This window comes from Schistocerca piceifrons, chromosome X, assembly GCF_021461385.2.
Source record: "Schistocerca piceifrons isolate TAMUIC-IGC-003096 chromosome X, iqSchPice1.1, whole genome shotgun sequence".
Classification (NCBI taxonomy): Eukaryota; Metazoa; Arthropoda; class Insecta; order Orthoptera; family Acrididae; genus Schistocerca; species Schistocerca piceifrons.
Window position 1 is genome coordinate 400,290,769 of NC_060149.1, and position 21,296 is coordinate 400,312,064.

Here is a 21,296-nt window from a genome sequence, read left to right on the forward strand (position 1 = left end):
CCTTCATTACCATGTGTGTACATTATTGAAACCCTTATATTCTTTAAAATAAATGTAATAAGTAAAAAAGCTGTAACATACATGATCACTTTACCAGACAAAATAAAAATTTATATATAACCCGAATCAACACATATCTGTATCTACAAGGTGTAGCTTCTTCAAATAGAAAAGCCAATGGTCAAACCTCAGTGGGGAAGGGGCACAGTCACACAAGGAATGATTCCTGTGGTTAAAGGAACCAGGCAGACAGGTTTCTTAGGTTAAAGCCAAAGTCCAGACAGAAAACAATCAAGAAAAATAGAACAAAAGAAGCTTCATTTCTTGTTGGAAAAGGTTTGTTTCTTTAATGTGTCAACTTTCCACATATCTGCAAAACTAAGCCATTTGAATGTCTATATATAGGGATCAGTTGTCCTTACGTTACAAGAGAAATGGAAAGGACAGTCCTAAGGTCAACATATGTTGTGAACTTATGTGCAGTTGCATCATTGGTTCATTCTCTTTCAGCAAATCTACTGTCAACAGTGATGTGGCCTGCACCTAAATAGGAAGGGGAGATATAAGTTAACTTCTATATTAGCAGATACTGTAAAGGGGGGGGGGGGGGAAGGGGCACAGTCACACAAGGAATGATTCCTGTGGTTAAAGGAACCAGGCAGACAGGTTTCTTAGGTTAAAGCCAAAGTCCAGACAGAAAACAATCAAGAAAAATAGAACAAAAGAAGCTTCATGTGCAATAAATAGGGATAAAGCTAAGGGTAGTATCAACTTACTTCATCAAAATAACAGGCGAATAAAATGTGAAGTAGGTGAGCTGTTAGTGTGTTTAGATGATCTCCAAAATACGAATGAGACTGATATAATTTGCCTGTGTGAACACCATGTAACTGTAGGCATGGAAACTCATTATAAATGGGTATAACTTAACATCTTACACTTGCAGATCTAACATGGATAAAGGAGAAGTTCCCATTCATACAAAACAAGGGCATAAATACAAAACTGTAGACGTAAGCAAATTTTGTGTTGATCTACACTTTGAAGTTTGTGCATGTGAACTACAGCTAGATAATGTGGTGTTGATATTAACAACAGTGTACAGGTCCCCATTAGGAGATAGGGAGCTATTCATAAAAAAGTTTGACTCCCTATTCTGCTGTCTGACACAAAAAGATAAAGTTATTAATCTGTGGTAACTTCAATGTAAACTTTCTAAGGAATTCTGATAGGAAAAGGAAACGAGATGTGTTATTAATGACATTTAACTTAGAATCAGTGATCAATTACCCTACACATATAGTTCAAGACAGTAGGATTCTAATAGATAATGAATTTGTACAGCAAGCAGATATAAAACTAATGCATGCTTTCCCTGTGACAAATAGATTACCAAACCATGATGCACAACTGATTAACTAACAAAACCTAGCAGGGTGTACAGTTCAGAAACCATAAACTAAAAGTGTAAGGTTGTTCAGCCAAGTTTCTACACAGCACTTCAGAGAAAGTTTAAGAAATGTTAGTTGGGGAGATGCATTTATCATTAGCATTTGGCTCATTATATACAACATATTTCTTGATAAATTTATATCACTTTTTGAACATTGTTGCCCAAAAACATTACTAAATGTAACACCAAACAGTTTTCAAAGAAATCTTATAATTGCTACAGGTATTGTGTGTCTTCACAAAGAAAAAGAAAACTGTATGAGACAGCAATTATTAGTAAAGACTCTGAAGTAATTTTACACTATAAAAATTATTGTACCAAACTGAGAACAGTTGTGAGAAAATCAAGAAATATGTATGTTAGAGATGAAATTAACAACTCGGGTAATAAAATCAAATCAATATGGAATGTTGTTAGAAAACAGACAGGAAAAGTAACCACTAGGGTAGGTAGTATTACTATTAGAGAGAATGAGACCATCTTAACCAACAGTACACAAGTAGCTAATGTATTTAACAATCAGTGTAGGTGAAAGAATTGGTGAGAATAGTTAAAAAGAAAAAGCAAAGCAGTACATGGACGAGCCATTTTTAAGAAATCTTAGATTCATTTCAACCTAACAATCGCTTGTTAAATAAGGAAAATCATTAAATCTTTGAAAAATAAATGTTCTGTTGGAGTAGATGACATCTCTAACAAGATATTAAAACAATCACTAGCAGTTACAGCTGATGTTCTGAGATACATACGTAATGCATTACTAACTCAAGTTATTTTCCAAGACAGGTTACAACATGACAGTGTCAAGCCTCTCTTTAAAAAACAAAAAAAAGCAGGGGGGGGGGGGGGCACCACAGATGTAAATGATTATCGGCCAGTATCCTTGCTTACAGCATTTTCAAAAATCATTGAGAAATTAATGTACTCAAGAATGGTCAGCCATGTCAACAGTAATAGGATACTTAGTAAATCACAGTTTGGATTTAAAAAAGCATATGAGTAGTTTAATTCATATCTACAGAACAGGAAGCAAAAAGTTTCTTTACATGGTTTAAGTGATTTAAGGAAGTTTGCCACTTCATCGAAATGGGGTGAAGTTACATTAGGTGTTCCACAAGGTTGGATCATGGGTCCCCCTTCTGTTCTTGATATATGTGAATGACCTCCATTCTTATCTGAAACAAGAAGCTAAACTGACACTATTTGATAATGATACAAGCATCATTATTAATCCAGTAAAAGAAACTCCAATTGAAAACAATACAAATAATGTCTTTGGAAAAGTCATTATTTGGTTTTCTGTGAATGGGCTTCCTCTGAACTTTGAAAAAAACTCAGAACATCCAATTTTCTGCTGCAAGGAGTACAGTTCCTTCAATAAATAACACACATCAACAGAAGTCAGTAGCCAGGGTAGAGCATACTAAGTTTTTGGGTGTACATACAGATGAGAATCTTGACTGGGAAATTCATATTTTGTATCCCCTAAAGTGACTAGGTTCAGCAACTTATGCAATCATGATAATTGCAAATTTTGATATAGAAATTAGTGAGCTAACATACTTTGCATACTTTCACTCTCTGATGTCACACATAATTATATTTTTAGTGACATTCCTGATTATAATACCAGAAGAAAGAAAGACTTACACTACCCCTACTTAACCTATCTTTGGCACAGAAAGGGGTAAAATATGCTGGTGTAAAACTTTTCAATAAATTGCCAGACGAAATAAAATGTCTGACAGACAGCAGTAATAGTTTCAATAACAAATTCAAATCGTATCTCCTAGACAACTCCTTCTATACCATAGATGAATTCTTGAATAGAAATAAATAAATCTATTGGTATAATACACACATCAAAAAAGTTTTGCATCACCTCAGTTCTGAGAGTTCCAGAACCTGTACAGAAAATTGGAACAAAGATCAACATAAACATCATTTCCGCCCTTTTTATTGCTCATGAAAACTACACATTGCATGTTGTACCACCATACAGCGAGACTTCCAGAGGTAGTGGTTCAGAATGCTGTGGTAGTGGTTCGGATTGCTGTACACACCAGTACCTCTAACTTCACACGTCCTCTTGCTTTGATGCATGCCTGCATCAGTCATGGCATACTATCGCCAAGTTCATCCACTGTTGGTCCAGATTGTTCCACTCCTCAACGGTGATTCAGTGTAGCTCTCTCAGAGGGGTTGGTGGGTCACGTTGTCCATAAACAGCCCTTTTTAATCTATCCCAGGCATGTTCAGTGGGGTTCATGTCTGGAGAACATGCTGGCCACTCTAGTCAAGCGATTGCGTTATCCTAAAAGAAGTCATTTAAAAGATGTGCATGATGGGGACGTGAATTGTCGTCATGAAAACGAATGCCCCGCCAATATGCTGCCGATATGGTTGCACTATTGGTCGGAGGATGGCATTCACGTGTCGTACAGTCATTACACCTTCCATGACCACCAGCGGCATATGTCAGCTCCACAGAATGCCACCCCAAAACATCAGCGAACATCCACCTTGCTGTACTAGCTGGACAGTGTGTCTAACGTGCTCAGCCTGACTGGGTTGCCTCCAAACATGTCTCCAATGATTGTCTGGTTGAAGCCATATGCGACACTCATTGCTGAAGAGAATGTGATGCCAATCACAGCCAACATGCCATTCAGCATGTTGTTGGGCCCATCTGTACCGCACTGCATGGTGTCGTGGTTGCAAAGATGGACCTCGCCCTGAATGTCAGAAGTGAAGTCGCACATCATGCAGCCTATTGTGCACAGTTTGAGTCGTAACATGACATCCTGCGGCTGCACAAAAAGCATTATTCAACATGGTGGCATTGCTGTCACGGTTCCTCCGAGCCATAATCCATAGGTAGCGGTCATCCACTGCAGTAGTAGCCCTTGGGCAGCCTGAGCGAGGCATGTCATTGACAGTTCCTGTCTCTCCTCCACGTACGAAAAATACCCTTTGGTTCACTCCGAGATGCCTGCACACTTCCCTTGTTGAGAGCCCTTCCTGGCATGAAGTAACAATGCAGACATGATGAAACCGCAGTATTGACCGTCTAGGCATAGTTGAATTACAGACAACACAAGTTGTGTACCTCCTTCTTGGTGGAATGGCTGGAACTGATTGGCAGTCGCACCCCCTCCGTCTAATACGTGCTGCTCATGCATGGTTGTTTACATATTTGGGCGGGTTTAGTGACATATCTGCGCAGTCAAAGGGACTGTGTCTGTGATAGAATATCCACAGTCAACATCTATCTTCAGGAGTTCTGGGAACAGGGGTGATGCAAAACTTTTTTTGATGTGTGTATTTGCATTTTGTGCCACTTAAGGGAATGGGGTAGGTAATAGAATTTTTCAGCTTTTATTTTTATTTTTTAAAAAAAAAGAACCTTGATTTATGTGTGCATTTCTTATGCATTTGACATGTTCCACATCATAACAGTTACCCGCGAGATTGATCAACGGAACACAAGACAAATAATAATGACCAACTGAATGAGGCAATGAATTTGTTAAAACAATGACATATTTGGGATGATGGCGTTTGCTCTGTCTGACGATACTGATTAGCTTTTCCTAAATTATTTCAGGCAAAAGTGGGAGGGTTCCTTCACAAAGCTGATGGCCAATGACCTATCCTATCCTCATAAAAATCTCTCTCTCTCTCTCTCTCTCTCTCTCTCTCTCTCTCTCTCTCTCTCTCTTTAGCTTATTTTCACTGTATCATCATAACAAATCCTATAAGATGATCCTTGGGTGAATAAATAAATAAAATTAACAATGTATGCCACCACGATGTGGCAACACCTCACTGAATGTCTGTCAATTTCCGGAAGGTAAGTTTCTGGATAGGAGGACTGGATTGGATAGTCTGATTAGGCGGCCACCACAATCACTTAACCTTGCACCACTAAACTTCTTCCTATGTGGTGTTGTGAAGGATCAAGAGTCCTGAACCAAGATTACAGACCTACAGGACTTAATAATGCAGTTTGACATGCTGTTCCTGGAGATCACATGGAAATAATACCAACAGGACGTTGTCCATGCCACTGTGTGGTGCAATTTTTCTCATGCCCAGGCATTCCTTCAGGATGCGAAGCACAGTCATATGTACTAATCTTACAAATTGGAAAACAAAACTGCTAGTTATTGTGTGTCATGTAGAAAACCAGTTACTGTAATCTAGTAGTTTAAAAGTTTTTAAAATCATAAAGGTAATTTACACAGACCCTGTATAACAGACACCCCCCCCCCTTTCCATCTCAACAACATCTCATGGATTTATTTTCAGAAACTACTGTGACAGAGAAATTTATTTTGTGTGGTTTTCAGGGAAACTTGTGGCACTCTAATTTTAGAATTCTCTATCATCTGTATAATTTTGACACTGAAGATTTGGAACACCCGTACAATATAATCTGAGCACATGTGCTGTATGAATCAATCTTTTAATGTTAACTGATGGTCATTTCCACAAGAAAACACCAAATGAAGTCTCCAAAACTGTCAAGGCAGGTGGTACGAAAGTGTCTCTTGAAAAGCTGGTGGATTGGGATCTTTCATCATTTGGTAATTATAAGGTCTCTCTGTAATTACTTAACCCTCACAAAACCAAGGGGGGCAGTTTTTTGGAAAACATATCTAGTCAGTTACTTTATATGAGGGTTGGAATTTAAATAGTGGCAGCTATTTATTCACAACCGATACAAAAGAGTTACATGTTTGCACCTGTTACTGTCCTTCAAAGTAGTCACCAGCGTTGTGTAGAACCCATTGCCAGCGATGTGGAAGGCGTAGTACACAATTAGCAGAGCCTGTTCTGTTGATGGTACGAATGAAATGGTCTACTGCTTGTCTAATCTCTGGAACAGTTCTGAAGCGAATGCCACAAAGTGGTTCCTTCATCTTCAGGATCAAATCAAAGACACAAGGACTTAAGTCCGGGGAGTATGGTGGATGGTATAGTACTTCCCAGTCCCATCGACCGAACAGAACAGTCACAGATTGCGCTGTATGCAACCATGCATTGTCGTGTAAAATGATTGGTGCGTTGCGCAGAAATTGTCGCTGCTTCTTTCACAAAGCTGTTCGCAGGTGATGCTCCAAAAACTAACAGTAATACTGTGCATTGACGGTCTGCCGTATAGGAACGTAATGTGTTAGGATAACCCCATCACAGTCGTACATGAGAATCACCATAACTATCACCATACTGGGGCTCTGACGCACTTTCGACTTTGGCGGAGACCCATAACGATGCCATTAGTTGGATTGGTGTTCCAGTTTTGGCTGGTACGATATGGCCCATGTCTCATCCAGTGTTACGATATGGCGTAAGAAAGCCTCTCCTACGCGCTCATAGCACTCCAAGTGTGTTTGATCAGCATCATAATGCATCCATTTCTGCATTTCCATCAAGTCATGGAGAACCCATTGTGATGCAATTTTTCGCGTGCCCAGGTGTTCCTTCAGGATGCGAAGCACAGTCATATGCGGGAATCCGGTTTCATGAGCAAGCTCACGAATTGTATGGCATCAATCACTGTCCACTAACGCGGCAACAGCATGCACTACTACTTCAGAGACACTAGGACCACCTGCCCGATGCATGTCCGCCACAGTTTGCCGACCTTTGTTGAAGGCTTTTACCTAACGTGCCACTGTTCTGTACAGCAATGTTGATTCCCCACATGCCTCTTGAAAACCCTAATGACACTGTCGTTCTGTATGACCTCTGGCACATTCAATCTTGATCCAACTCCGTTGTCTCTGTTTCGAAAACAGTGACACCATCACGTTAGACCGCTCGCTCACAAGTGACTGTTTCCCTCGATTGTGCGCATGCCGGTAACGCAAGACAGGAGAGCTCATTTGCTCGGAGGTAAGGTAGGTACGTCAACAACGTGTGCTATCAGCAACAATAGTAGATTCCATTGCATAAATTTTTCAGTTACACCTAACCCAGAAATTTATGTTTTAGCAGTAGAATTCACTTTCCCCAATGAATGTCACTCAAAATTTCCATGTTCATGAAATTTCTTACACATCAATACCTCTTTATAAATCAAGTTAAGAGTAAAACTTAACCACAATAACAATTTTTTTAAAAGTACTCCCCATGTTACTGAAAGTGCGTTGTTAAAGGTAGTGTGTGTTAAAGGATATTTTCTGGTTTTGGACCCTACTTACACATCAGTATCTCTTTAAAAGTATGTTTTTAATAAAAGTAAACAACAATTAATGATTTTTTTTAGTTGTTTTTATTGGGGGCATAAACTACCCTCCTTGCTAAAGTATGGAAAACGCATTGGTATTGCTAGGGTTAACACTCTATAGCTGAAATACATACATACCAAGTTTCACAAATATTTTGGGTGTGTTGTTGCTATATCATGCTTCATTTTGTGGCCAGCACAAAAGGGGGATTACACAAAATTCTCATATGGCAAAAACTGCAAAAACCAAAAGACTCAATACTACTCGTAAAAAAAATTAAAATAAAACATATGCTTTGTGTTGGTGGAAGAAAAAAAACTGATGACTATGGTAACCGACGACAATCATGTATACTACTGCTACCACTACCACCACTACTACGGTGTAGTAGTAGTAGTAGTAGTAGTAGTAGTATATCTGTGTATTAACACAGTATTATCAGTACATCCTTTGTTGATGGAAATATTCAATGATATGAATGTATTGAATGTATTTAATTACTGACTTTGTGTACCTAGAATTCTCTGTGTGCACATGTTACACATGCTACACATGTTTAAATGCAGATTAATTTTATTTTATGCCACCAGAGGCTGTATAAGACTTCTGCTACACTTTCCTGTCAACTCAGATGACTAAAAATAACACTGAAAACAGCCAACAAAGGTAATTATGATTTGGTTATTAAAGCTGACAAGCAAGTAATCTCACAGTACATATTTTCCTTCATACTCAACTTCTTGGTAAATAAATTCACTGTCTTTAATTCAAAATCTTATGGCATAAAGTATTGAAAAAACAAGGTACTCACAAAACCTGATCATTTCTGCATAAAATAACATTAGAGTCAGTCATGTCATAGCTTCTAGAAGGGTGTTTCTATTTATTACATTTTTCCTTTTAAAAAAAAAAAAAAAAAAAAAAAAAAAAGCCCCGAGGTACAGGCATCAAAAGCTGCAAACACCACTTTGAAGATGCAAATTTCGTAAAAAGTTTTAAAGCGCTGTATCTCTGTGACAGTTCTAGATATTTTGTTAGCGTTCTTTTTATTTGACAGATGGTTGGTTTATGATTACAATGGTATCCTCTGTTTGTACAATTCTGTCAAAGTTCTTTTACTGTCGCATTTTTAATTTTTTTTAACTCAGTTTTTTTTCTTCCAAAAATGCCAGTCCAGAAAAGTAACATTTGTTTTCTGAACATTAGTACCATGTAAAGGAGGGCTTCCACTTTTAAGTTGGAAGGGTCTTATTTCTAAAAAAATCATGTTTTTTAGACTTTCAAGGCTAATGAACATCTTCACTGAAGTGGTTTCTTACTCATTTCTTTGTTACAATGTTTATTTCTACTGTCTGTTTTGCAGTTATTTCTTTCCACTTTCATTGTTGCAGTTACTTTGTACACTTTGTTGCAGTTTCTTGTCAGTTTCTTTGTCGTTTTTGTTCATTGCAGGTTTCTGTATGGTAGTTGTTCGATGCTAATTTGTTTACTGAAGAGGCTTCTGGGACCATCCAGTGAGTTCTTCGTTTTTGCGAGGAATTTGTAACTTGGCACAGTTGCAATGTGTATTGTGTATTTGAAATGTCTTCTGACTGGGGTATGACTCAAAGATATCAAACACAACACAGTTATGTGAGCATTCTGGCCATGAAAGGCAGGAGCTTGAAACTTTTTTGTTGGTACACATGTGGGCACAAACCCTTGCTGGTAGGAGGGAATGCCTTCTGGCATAAAGGCTTTGTTTTACATGCCGAGCTGCTTTGCAAGAGAGGGGTTGCATGGGAGAGTCTCAGTACCTTGCGATGAGTGTCTGGGATACAAAGTGCATTGCCACATGGTGTGTCTGTGGCTGCATGAGAGTGAGTGGAAAATCTGATGTTGCACTGTACAGAAAGATCTGAATTGAGAATGAGGTTTGGCTGACGGAAGCTTAGCTGGGTCCAGAGCTATTGTCATGGTCTCAGTAGTCTGTGACTGTAGTAGATGGGTGTCTGGTCACATTGCAGACACCCACAGCATTAGAAGAGGGCCATAGTGAGTTAGCCACATATGGAATGGGGCCGGAATGTTTGTGCAGCAACTGGGAGGTTAAATCATTGTATTCTGTCCTTTTCTAAGCACATGAGTGTGTGTCAAATAATATATGGTAATCAGTGTGTGGAAAATAGTGACACATGTATGTTTGCTCTCGGATCACTGAAACATATAGGGATAAGTCCTAGACTCTTGAGCACAGTGAGGTCTTAAAAGTGTCAGCTCTGGAAAGTTTCTTGTATCAAGCAGTGGCCATGCACATTGTAGTCAGGGCAGTGAAACCGGCTTGAATTAAATACTTTGTGCTTATTTCGATATCTCAATGTTGTTATGACGCACACCCGCACAGTAGGGAATATGTTTACAAAACATTATTATTAGAATGAAAATGTAGAAGTTTATGGATACAAAGATGACTTGTAAGGCTCTAAAACAATTGTGTGTATGTTGGTATTGCTAGGAGTCTCTCGTGGCGAAGGGGGGAGGGGGGGGGGGGGAGTGTTGAAGGTGGGACAGTTGTTTATAACCAATAAGTTGTTGCTGTATTGGCAACACCCACATTAACAATGCATTTCATTTATGTAGCAATGCGTGAAGACATGGAAGAGGAGATTTTGCTTGTTAATCTTGACTCACAGCCTCCACCCCCTCCCTGTTATAGATCTTACAGATTTTAAGTTCACTCCAAATAATTTTTACAATATTTAAAGTCATTTGCTATCAAAATTATAGTGTTGTGAGGTCAGTAACCTTAGCCTTCAAACTTGAATTGTACAGATAGAGTGGGGCGAATGTAAAAGAGATTGGGGCATCAGTGTCTGCTAGTCTCTCTCTCTCTCTCTCTCTCTCTCTCTCTCTCTCTCTCTCTCTCTCTCTCTCTCTCTGTGTGTGTGTGTGTGTGTGTGTGTGTGTGTGTGTGTGTGTGTGTGTGTGTGTGTGTGTGTGTGTGGTTTTTTTCTATATGTTTGTTGCCCCCCCCCCCCCACACCTGCTTCATGATTCCTTCTTCCTCTCACTTAAGTTTATGGTCCTACTTCCACAATCCAGTATCCCCCAGAGCAGCCATTCTCCTTGAGCAGCCTCAACACTGTTTAATTAACATACTCCCTCTGTCCCGTACCATTGTATACAATGTAAACTTCCCCTAGCTTCATTTTGACACTGCCCTATTATTCTAGGCTCTTCCTGTACTGTTCATCCATCTGGCCATATGTGCCCTCCTCACATGCTGCCAAAAACAACATGTCCCTGTGCATGTGGTATTTTTATAGATACATATGATAGTGTGTTTCATGTGAATTATTTGCTGATGATATACAGTGCCATGCTTGCTACATACTGTACCTTATGCTCAAAATTGTAATGAGAGTAGAGTGAATTTTGCCACTTGTCATGTTTTATAGGTTATTAGAGCAAAAGACATAGTAGAGAACAACTTCACGGTTTTGGTTCACTCTGGGAGAAAAGTGGTAAACACGGTACTGTTGTGTAGTATTGGCTGTAACTCCATTGATAAACACAAGTGAAATGTGTGATTACAGTTCAGTGTTGCCACGTAAAAAGTGATAGGCGTTGAAAATTGTAGAGCAGCCACAAGTCGCATGTAACATTTTCTTTATTTTTACATGTTTAACTTGAACAACACAAGCATTTTGAGAAATTACATAGTGACTGCCACATATTACAAATACAGAGATTTGTTTGAGGATAACTGTTTCATTATGTCACATGACATGCAGCAACTGTTGATACGACACTGCATAATAACAGCATGTTTTTGGGCCTGAGCTAAGGACAAGGCTTTGTGTTGGTGTGGGCATCTACAGAAGAGGGACCACAAGGGGTGGGAAAACAACTAATGTTCCCCTCAGGCACCACTTCTCTTGTTCCTCAATGTAGCATTGTGTTTTAGTGTTTCCCAGTGTGCCCATGGCCAACGGCACCATACTTAAAATGAAATAAATAATAGAGGAAGATACATAAACCACTTACTAGATTCTGTTAAGTAATTCAGTTGTCACACGGTAAGGAATAGAACGTATTATTAACTAACAACTCATTTGTCTACCTGAACAAGGTTTTGTTGCTTTACATGTTATCATGTTCTTAAGACAAAACATTACTTCTTTGCCTGAATTTGTATGGAGATTTGAGTATGGGTGGAGGTGTATGGTGTCTCTATCATGTTATAGTACATTTATAAGCATGTTTAAGTTCAACTCAAAAATCTGACTTGCATTTTTCGTTGTCGTTTCCTTTTGTGTAAGGCCTAATCTGTATCACTTCAGGCAGGGGGTTACCTTAATAGTCTCGGATGTTAATGAAATTAGACTATGTTAAAATCTGGAGTAAGTAAGACACACAATTTTTGTTTTCTCTAAAAAAAAATTCCTGCCCCCAGATATGGGCCGCCAAAGATGACACTGCGAACACCATTTTGAAGATGTGAATTTCGTAAAATTTTTTTAAAATGCTGTATCTCTGTAACAGTTATAGATATTTTGTTAGAGTTCTTTTTATTTGACAGATGATTGCTATATGATTACAATGGTATCCTCTGTTTGGACATACCTGTCAAAGTACTTTTACTGTCACCTTTTGAAATTTTTCTTATATAATTTTTTTTCTCAAAATTCCAATCGAGAAAAGTTAAATTTTTTCCTGTTGATCAGTACCATGTAGTACTATATTCTGTGTAAAGGAGAGCTTCCACTTTTAAGTTGGGGAGGTTTTATTTTTAAACAATCATTTTTTTAACTTTCAAGGATAACGTATGTCTTCACTAAAATTGCTTCTTACTAATTTATTTGTTACAGTGTTCATTTCTATTGTCTTTGTTGCATTTATTTCTTTTCACATTCATTGTTGCAGATATTTTGTACACTTTGTTGTAGTTTCTTTGTCATTTTTGTTCATTGCTAATTTGTTCAGTGCTAATTTGTTTACTGAAGAGGCTTCTAAGAAATCCGAGACCATCCAGTGAGTTCTTTGTTTTCGCGAGGAATTTGCCACTTGGCACAGTTGCAGTGTGTATTGTGTATTTGAAATGTCTTGTGACTGGGGCCACAAGAGAGTAAAGGGTGCTGACTATTTGCATATCAATAAAATAATGATATATAAGACAAACAAAAAAACAGACTTTGTTTAAGTTGGGAGTAAGTGTTCTAATTTGAAGACTCTGTTTCAAAGTGAAGAGGTTTCCAGTGATGACTTTTTGTGTTCTAAATGTTTTGACAGAATAACAACAATGATGGTATTTGAACAAGGTGAAGCCTCCCATGGTGCAGATGATGTAGATTTTTCATCAGTAGAGGAAGAATTAAATACCCCGAATTAGTCAACTACAGAGGTAGATGTTAGTCCTGTGAAGAAACCATGGTCAGTGAAGTCGAGTCATAAGCTCTATGCATCAAGAAAGCACAGAGAAATTACTAAAGCTATGGATGAATACACTACAGCAAAACTGACCACACTCTTCAAAGTAGAAATTCCATCTTCTTACACCTCATGCCAGGAATTTTTCACAAACATCAACTCACCTGTTGAATATTATGCATTGTACAGTGAAAAGGTGCAAGTTTTAACTATTATTCCGCAGACATTTTCAAAGAAAACAATTTTGAACCACGTTCATCAGTATCAAAGTAGATGATAGCAAATCAAGAAATGTGAGGTTTCTAAAAGTAGTCTTTGGGACACCTGATCCGTATTATGGTCATCCTGTAGAAGCAGCTCCAGTTCAAACAGTGCAGTCATTTTATCTGGAAGATAAATGGGACTGTTCTCGCTAGAGTGCCAGCAAAAAAGACACTACAATTGTAACATATGAAGGTCAAAAAGATGTGAAAGTGAAGAGGTACATGACTCGCAGTATTAAAGAAACTTCTGTAGTTTATAAGAGCAACTATACAACTTCACATATTGGAAGATCAAAATTTTATGCACTAAGACCTAGGGATGACGGTTGATGTGTGTACTGCGCAAATTTTGAACTTTGTGTGGTAACTTTGAGGAACTTACTGGAGCACATGTCATACGACACCTTGGTTGGGTGTGTGATGCCTTTAGTACTCTGTGATGTAAAGCGAGAGACTTGTTTGTTTCAAGAATGTGGTGACTGCCATGGAAAGGGAGGACTGTCTTTACAGACACTCGGCCTGGAAGACGTAGCAGATAACTCTGCATAAATTACATATCCAACATGGCAGGAAAATAAACTAATTAAGTAAACTGTTGCCTTTGACAGTTTCATTGATAAACTTGGTAAATGGTCAGTGAAAGCAGTAACACATTAGCATCTGAAGACATTGTAACAACACCACATTGCACAAGTGACAGGGTGTGTACAGGCTGACGAACAATATTTAGTGCTTCACTGTGATTTTCCTGAGAACTGGTCTGTAATTCTCCCACAAGAAGTACAACGGTATCATTGGAGTAATGAGCAGGTTCCAGTTTTTACACGAGTGACACTTTCAAAACAAGACCACAAATGTTGCAATTATAAATGATGACACTAGACATGACTCAGCACATGCTTTGCTAGCAATGTGCAAAATTCTTCAACTGCAAACAGAGGCAGAGATCATCATTATTTCTGATGGTGTTCCTAGTCATTTTAAAAATCGTTACCAGCTGTCTGAATTGAGTAAGTCGCTTGTGCCAACTGACTGGGTATACAGTGCTACTGGTCATGGGAAGGGGCCTCGTGATGGTGTGGGCAGCCTGCTGAAACTCTATGCTACAAAACATAATCTTTACAGACCAAATACAGCAGTGATTCAGAATGCTGATGTATTTACGAGAGTTGTGAAATTTTACACATCCATAGCCCTCATTCTTTTGCCCAAAGAGGAAATCAAAGAATTCTGTGAGCAGAAAAAAAAGAAGAATATTCCAAACTAACTACAGCTGTGATAGGAATGCAGACAACACATCTTTTGACTCAAAGTGATGGGCTAACTCATATTGCATGCACATTAAAGAGCAAGAAAGAAGAAATTTTGTTTGTTCGGCCAGCACCTCAGAAACAGCAGGATAATTTTCAGATTCACAACCTGAGATGGGGGATATGTGTGAGTGTGTGTGTGTGTGTGTGTGTGTGTGTGTGTGTGTGTGTGTGTGTGTGTGTGTGTGTGTCTTTATGCTACCACGTGGACCAGCTGCTGGATATAGGTTTCCAGGTGAAGGACGGCAGCAATGCCATTAGTGTTCACTTCCTGTATACAATGTTTTGAAGATTGTAAGTGCTCCAGTTCCTGTTGGTTCAACAGGAAGGCATCACTCTATATCAAAGGAAGATACTGCAGCAGTGGAACACATTTTTAGTTCATTGACTGGCTAATTTCAGTGCAAAACAGAGTGCACAGAAGTTGTATAAACTGAAACCTTTAAGTCTTTGGACCTTTCACATCCTTTTTGGAACCATTTAAAATGCTTGAAAAATGAGTGTCTTACTCAGCTTTCAAAACTAAAATTATGTTAAATAAGGTTAGGTTTTGATTTTTATGTGCCTGTTATGTGATAATGTGGTAATAAAAAAGGTTTATGTATGGCAAAACTTTCAATTTCTTATAAAACCTGTTCAACATAAAAGTGGAAGCTCTCCTTTTCAGGAAATGTAGAACTATACGGTACGAATCAACAGAATTTTTTTTTCCATAAATTATAAAGTAAGTTCAGAATGCTATAGTAAAAGAACTTTGACAGGTAAATCCAAATGGAGGATCTCGTGTAATCATAAACCAATTATCTTTCAAATAAAATAAAAGTATCTAGAACTGTTACAGAGATACCGCATTAATTTTTTTTTTTTTTACAAAATTCACATCTTAAAAAGGTATGGTATGTGCAGTGTCATCTTTAGAGGGCTGTATCTCAGAGCAGAAATTTTTTTGAGAAAATAATAAAATTAGTGTTCCTTACTTAGTCCTTCATTTTAACATATGGTAAATTAAATAAAATTTTTTCATAGCCTGCCTGAATTGATATGGGCTATGCCAGATAAAGTTATAAAAATGGCGCTCCACAGTACAGATAAGAAAGTTCATGTTGAAATTCCAAGGAGAAACACATAGTATAAATTTTGTACTACAGGAGTTTTATTACTTCTAAATGTTTGTTTTTTTCTTCAACACTCTGGATACACTATATATTTACTCTTTCAATTATCTTGAGTGTCTCCTAGAATATTATGTGTATGAAGTTAATCATAGTAGTATTTTACTTCAATTTTGATATCCACTTATACTGGATATTCTTTAAATTAATTTCAAGTCTGATGCATACACTATATAAAGCAGTACTTTGGATGTTCATTCACACTGAGCATAATTCAGAGTTTCAGCCTCAGCTACAGTTGTGCACCAAGGACCAGAATAGGTTGGTACTGTCCAACCTTCACAAAAAGTTTACTTTCTGACAGTTCAGCACAGTCACCAAAACACTTTGTACGAAGTGAATAAAATACTTACATGTGACTTATAGCAAGATTTTAGCCTGCCAAAACAATTTCATAATCATAAATAAATCCGAAACAAAATACAATTATATTAAAAAATTGATATTTAAATTCAATTATAGGGAAGAAAAAACACTATACTGCATGACATTTGTGCTATTGCTCATCAAAGAAATGAAGTTTATGACAACTGTTTCATAGATCATTTCTTGATTGCACTTAGAAGTGAGAGATTTTTAGCTGAGATTCAGTGTTGGTCTTATCCCCAATGACTGATTTAATATGAAATGGAAGTTTATTGTTTACTTTTATGCTTGAATAATGTACTCCTTTCTGTACCATACTGTGATTTGTATATCTTTGTGAAGATCATGTTTACTTCTTGTATCATGATCATGATATTCAGTGATTGTCCTCTACATTGATTAGTGTTCAAAAAGCACATTAGTGAAAAAATGTATTGGCACGGCATGATGAGGATCCCTAGTTGTTTCAATAAGCTTCTGGAACAGCACCTAGTGTGCACGCTACCCATCATTATAACGACTCTAGTCTGCGCAATAAAGACTTTATTTGCTCATGACCTGTTTCCCTGAATATGATGCCACATATCATAAGTGAATGGAAATATCCGAAGTACACAGCTTTCATTGTTTCCAAGTCACAGAGGTGAAATTGAGCTAATGACAAATGCTGCTGAATTCAGTCTTTTATATAGGTCAATGATGTTAACTGACCAGTTTAGTGTTGTTAATGTGTAATCCCATGAATTTGGAAGCCTAACTCTCAATATTTCTTTGTCGCCATTTTTTATTTCAATATTATTTTGTTTGCCATTTGAGACTGAATGAATTGAGTCTTGTTAACACTGAGAGACAGACCAACAGAAGTGAACCAATCTAGAGCTGCTCCAAATATAGTGGTTGCAGAGTGCTCTACACTGCAGTGTGATACTTTAGCATAATGGTTGTGTCATCTGCAAATACGGTGTAGTGTTCTTTTAGTGTCATACACAGTGGCAGATCACTGTAATGGAAAACTTTTCAGCCTCCTGAAAGAGCACCTCTATGATGCTCTTAGTAGTACAAACTGCTCTACTAACTCTCAAGGTAAAAATATACAACCAATTCGATTAAGTTACCTCAGAATGTAAGAGGATATCAACCAATGAAGATAAGCACAGCAACTGATTTTTATTTTTTCACAGCGAAGACTTCACCCCTTCAGTCTGAGAAAACCATCTGAAATGTCAACCAACCACCTGCTGCATAGGGACACAAACCTGGTGTGTATTAATACAACATATTCTGTTCTAGGAAGTTATTCTGACACCACAATCCTGTTTATTACAACATTTTACTGCATATGTGGTGTCGACTATATTTTTCATCTTGTCAGCATATGAATGAATATTCATGACGTACGTAAAGCAGTTACAAACGCGTAAGAATATAATATAAAACATACTCCAAAATTGTTCGAAAAGTGCACTGCTATTTGTCAATAGCCATTATCTTATATACGGCATCAAAATCTAAAAAATTACACCATTTTCGAATTAGCTAAAGCGTGGAACAATGACCATATCTGCAATTTATTCAGAAAAGTACTCAGACGAGATAAACGACTATGTTTTCTTTGAAAACTGACCGATATGTCAATGTCAATAAGTTTGCTCACTTTATACATTTGCAATTTGATGGTTACACGCAAGTCGTCGTTTGCTGGCAGCCTAGAGCTGCCACAACAGGTCACTATTGTTCTGTTATTGTAGTACTGTCTTTCTATAATCAAGCATACCTAGAAGTCTAGGCAATGACAATTACTACCGTTAACGCGGTGTTTCCCCCTTTTTTCCACTTTGTGCGTACCAAGTTTCACTCACGCTTAGTTACATGCGTACACACACTGTGTAGTATGGGCATACACTCGATTGTAAAACTGTCACAAAATGTAATAGCCACACACTTCACTCTAACATTGCGTTTATTATTCGGGAGGAAGCACCCTTATCTTCACGGCTGTCAATCTATTTACGTTACGCTAATGCAGTTCCACAATATCACTAATACTTGAACATTGAGGTCTGCTGGTTTCTCTCAATAATCAACACATACTGAAAAAACTTACCTGAACACTGTATATTTTTCGTTAATCCAAACGTACAAGCACACTCCTGTTCAAAACACAGAATTTCACAAGCACTTCACAGAGCGACAGACAAGCGTTGGCAATTGTTTTTTAAATAGTCGCACTCTACGAAATACTTTGATAGCCTACTGTGGAAGCGATACGTACCGCTTGCAGGTTCGTTTTGTATTTTAAAAAAGCCATAACGCTCTCACACAGTCACTATAATTATAACAAACGCATAAATGATACGATGCTGAAAGCTTATTATTATTATTATTATTATTAACACGGCATCATCTCAATCTATAGCGTTCATACTAAAACAGTTTGAAAAGAGAAAAAGAGAAAACTTTGTACTAAATTAAATTCAAAATTTTCCTTCAAAATGAATTTTCACTCTGCAGTAGTGTGTGCGCTGATTTGAAACTTCCTGGTAGATTAAAACTTTGTGCCGGGACACGACTCGAACCTGGGAAGAATCTGCTTGGAAGTCTTAAAATTTTACTGTGGAAAAACTACTATACCACAACCGATACGTTTGACTGGCTGATCAGTTCGTCACGTCTCTGCAGCCAGAAAAATGGACGTCAACAGCTGACAATGGATTTCACCGACTGCAAATAATTGCTTTCAGCCACTCTTCCATCCACTGGTGCGTGAGATGTCGCACGGGAAGGTAAACTACGGAAATAAAGACAGTAACAAATGGAGAAGCAGAAGGACGGAGATCACTAAGACGGCCGAGAATGAGATGGAAGGGTAATACTATAGGACACATGCATATACTGGGTCTGGGAGATGAAGATACGGCTAACAGGAAGGTGCGGAAGGCTGGACTGAGTGACGCCAAGGACCGGCTGTGGTTGTGTGAACAGATAAGTAATAAGTAAATCTCATGAGCACCATACTTTAAGATACTGACTGATTTGGGAGACTGTATTTTCAGATATACTATATGTGAAAATTAAAAAAAGGGAGCCCCAAAAACCTCACTAATTCCCTAAAATTAACGGATATACTTCATTCTATGACCTATAAAATTTAAACACGATTCGAATCCTTAAAAGAAACACACAGATTTTCCAGATGAAAATTTAAAGCCTGTGTTTCCTGTTCACTCTTCCAGCCTCTTAATTAACAATGGCCACTGCCATCTACTTGTTGGCAGGTGGTAAGTGTAGCACCTTTAAAACACTACCTTGAAGGACCCTGTTCTCTTGCTCAAAAGGATCTGATAGAATGTTACCTACATGATATCCCAATTAACATGAGGAGAGCGAAGACCATAAAATAAACGAAGGCAAGATGTACATGGAAGCCCAATATGTAAAGTTGTTCAAAGACAACGTGCTTCCAAGTATTTCCATAGAATTTCTTGAACTAAGACACTTCATAGGCTGGTGACACTGTATAGGTCGTTGTTTCATTTTTAAATAAACACTTTATTACATGATTTAACAGTTAGCTAATTTCGTCCCCTTGCTGCAGCACAAAAAAAATTATGTACTGTCCATATATGTACATGGGGGAGCAACATGTGACAGAAATCTATGTGTTCATCTACACGTTCCTTTTAGTGCACAGCAAGAGACCACAGAATTACAAGGATTGCATAAACCCGCTACCCACACACTGCTGTTGCATGTTGAATATAATGGAAGGCAAGTACATAGGGTATATCACAATTAATGGTGTAAATGCATGCTGTTGAAAGTACACCATACTAGAATCGAAAAAAATCTCAGTAAACATAGGTCCACAAATGAATCATCTGGGAGATAAGTGAGACTTCATGGTTACCAGCCACCACTGACGTGATTCTGTGTAAACGCCACATGCTGATCCATTGTGTGGTCTTTGTTTATGTTTTCGAGACATGGAGTTGCAAACAGAATGGATACAACAGTACAGTACACAGTCAGAGTGTCAGTCCTGACAGTTGTTTGCGAAGCACCAGTTGTGTTGTATGAGTGTTGGTGGTAACATGGGACATTACAGTAAGGAGTAGCATGCGAATATGCATTTGATGTATGGTAGGACTAATGCCATTGCATGGGAGGCTGAACACTTGCACCAAGAAGGATACCTTGTCCTAAGAGACCCTGAGAGTCAACCATTCACAAGGGTGCATCAATGTGTCCAAAAAACTGGGAACTTTACACGTGGTGTCGGAGTGCATAGGCCTGTGCTTGAAGATGTGGAACTGGAAACAGTCAAACACACTTCTGAAATCTTGACACAGAGACTTGCCACCCAGATTCCTGGAATGAGCTAGAATAATCTTTGGAGAATAATGAATCGCAATGCAATTTACCCATACCACCTCCAATGTGACCAGTGTCTTAGTGAGGTGGATTTTGGTCCTAGACTAGCGCTCTGTCAGTGGATGCAACAAAGATCTGTAGTAAACCTTATGTTTGACAGTAAAATTTTATTTACAGATAAAGCAGGGTTCACCCATGTGGCACCATCTGGCAGAATTGCTTGAGGATGTTCGCTTAGACCAAAGCCAGATGATGTGGTACATGCATGATAGAGCACTGGCACATTTTGGTGAGACGACATCTAACGTTCTAATGTGGCCAAAGGTGGATTGGGAGAGGAGGACCTGTACTGTGGTCTCCAATACCACCTGATCAGAACCCCATGGATTTCTGTGTACGCCACTCTGGTTAACATTGTTGAAGAAATGGAATAGAGTCAATAATTACGAAATGATTCAAGCATGTTCGAAGTTTCGAAAGTTACTGCAGCAACAGGTGCAGGTGTGCTTCCTGGTACAAGGACGACACTTTGAACACCTCATTTAACTATGAGTACAGTCATGTAACTGTTGTTGTGTTCATCCAGAACACCTGCATTTCTACCAAAGTAACTCTAATAACTTTTCTTAATGCTATACAGTATTATTACATTTTCATAACTGGGATGCCATTACATTTACACAGAATCACGTCAGTAGTAGCTAATAAGGACAAAG

At 38.1% G+C, this 21,296-nt stretch overlaps 1 protein-coding gene across 1 annotated transcript in view; it reads right to left on the reverse strand.

Annotated features, from left to right (window-relative positions):
- The window catches only part of LOC124721817 (nonsense-mediated mRNA decay factor SMG7-like), a 199,603-nt gene extending 181,193 nt beyond the window's left edge, over positions 1-18,410 (reverse strand). Inside the window, exon 1 of the mRNA XM_047246937.1 lies at positions 18,314-18,410. The gene's annotated coding sequence lies outside the window, so the exon portion shown is untranslated. The remainder of the gene's footprint in view (positions 1-18,313) is intronic.
- Positions 18,411-21,296: the final 2,886 nt, after the last annotated feature.